Genomic DNA, 2,431 nt, shown 5'->3' with positions numbered 1-2,431 from the left:
ATATTCAGTTTGAAAGTTGATATATTTCGCAACAATTGGGAGCAATTAGGTGTTTTATATATCTGGCTGGAAGATAGGCGCTGATCTTGATCTCACCGTGGATCCTTTCAATAAATTTTTTTAAGATTTTCGCTGCGGCCTTGTTTTTTAAAACATTTCCGCATTAAAAAATTTTTCATGTTAATCACTGATGAGACTTTCAAATCTGGGCTCCATTATCGACAGATAAACTTTATGAAGCAATGAGATACAACAAACATTTACTATTGTTTTAGAGACAACTCGTGGTTTCTATAGCTTTGACAAAGTGTTTTTTTTTAAATTTTTTGAATTCCTATGTTTGCTTTCATTTGTTTTACTTTCTCTAGTCCGATGACTTAGTGTAAACAATGAAAGATCAAATTGACCTCTTTAGGACATACAGTGGAATCTATCCCTTGCTTTCAGTTGTTATCTAATGTCCCTTAAGATTTTGAAAATGTTCGTTTGAAGAAATTGACGATGAATTTTTGAACATAGCCATTATTATATCTTACTTCTCTCAACTTGCAGCCAGTCTCTGTGATGGCATAAAAATCTGAATTAATGTAAGTTAAAAATTATTGTTCATAACAGTTTCATGGATAATCAATGGTTTCTTGGTTTTAATGCCAGGAGTTTTTTTTTAAATATGTACGCTTTTTGAGCATAATCGCAAATTTTTCAGATTCCTTGCCAAATTATCACAATATTGACAAATCGAATAAAAATATTGTAAAGTTGACAAACAAAATACCGTTGAAGACATGCGCAAGTGAACGTGTTCAATGTTTTTGTTTTGAATAGTGTAAGCGTTTATGGACTGAGACACAGTTCTCCAGCAAAGTTTAGTCAGAATTTTGATCTTTGCTTCTCTCTGCATTTATTTGTTGTCGTAAAAAATTATCTGATAATTAAAGTTCTCAATTGTTTTTCATCCGTGTGTAGTAGTTGAAATTTTTCAAAGATTTCAATTCATAGGTATTTGTCGTAATAATTTTCAAATGAAATTCAAATTAAGATTACTTCAACTGTCTCCTTTTGCTCTCAATTTTTACTATAATTTTTCAGCTACATTTAAAAGATATCTCAACTAGCTTTGTTACTTCAGATACTTTACTCTCTGTTGGTTATTTATTTTGATTGATGGCTTCGACAAATTGTTTTCAAAAGAACTTTTGTGTCTTCGATATTGTGCAGTTTTTGGGTTCTTTTTTTGCTGTAATTTCTACATACTTCTTTTATAAGGAAAAACCCATGATATTCAAACGAGAAGAAATGAAAGACCTAAAATTATTGCCTATAACTGCTTAAAAATTTAATGCTTTCAGTCAACGACAGGGTATCAAAAGTATGTTTGTGAAGTTTAAGCGTCCGCCTGTATTTCTTGTTGTTATGAGGTCTTGTTACGTTGCTTCATTAGTAACATGAGCAATTCGTTTCTTAAGATCTTGCGAGTAAATTCATCATTTCATTTGGTTGAAATCTTGCGTCTTCTATGACTTTTGAAAATATTTGGTTTTGAAAACATCTTTGTGCTTTTGAGCTTCACCATTATATATTTTTGACCGATTTGTAGCCTATTGTCTGTAAAGACACTTCACAAAATCTTTCTGGTAAAATATTGTTCAACCTTTATAACGGTGTTAGTTTTGAACTTTGGCTCCCTGGCTTTGTTAGCACGAGTTTTTATAAAACGTCTGTGATATTTAAAAAAATTGTATACTTTGAAGGATTTTGATGTTACAATTGAAATTGTAACATTTATTGTAGGTCCCATTGGTGTTTGACCTCTTCTTAAAGTCGTATGACATACACTTGATAACGAATAGTCTCAACTGCTTCCAATGAAGATATGAATGAACCTTTTAGTAATTTCATTCTGTATATATTTGTTTTAATATTTTTTAAATAAATTGTTTTCAAAAATAAAACGGTTGTTTGAACTTTGCCCAAATTTCGCTGTCTTTTTTATGGCTGTTATCCAGCACTTTCAGACAAGTCCCACATCTTCTCTGATGATGTCTAGCTTTATTTGTTTAGAATAGGGGTTAGTATATGATTTTGTTATCGTTTTTTTTTAAAATCTAGACGTGTGTGAGAACGCGCAGACTCGCACGACCCATCTTATTAATATCAGATTTCATTCAGTTTGATTTTAGTTCGGGCTATTTTTAAAATATTTTGTACTTAAGTTCGGATCTTTTTAAGGCAAAGTGAGAAAGATTAATTTCGTACTACGATAAACACTCTAACTTCAGCAGGGACAATCGTGTGAGAGTTTGCGTTTGGTCTGAATAAAGATCTGAGAGAAGTCAGATCACTGGAGCAATTACTTCGGATTAGGTAAAGGGTTGTGAGTGGTATCATTAGAAAGCCCGTCCAGCGTTCAATATGGAATTAAAAAGATTTT

Source organism: Convolutriloba macropyga, unplaced genomic scaffold (assembly GCF_964194025.1).
Source record: "Convolutriloba macropyga unplaced genomic scaffold, txConMacr16.3 SCAFFOLD_1926, whole genome shotgun sequence".
Taxonomy (NCBI): Eukaryota; Metazoa; Xenacoelomorpha; order Acoela; family Convolutidae; genus Convolutriloba; species Convolutriloba macropyga.
The sequence above is the reverse complement of the archived record's forward strand: the minus strand, read 5'-3'. Positions refer to the sequence as shown.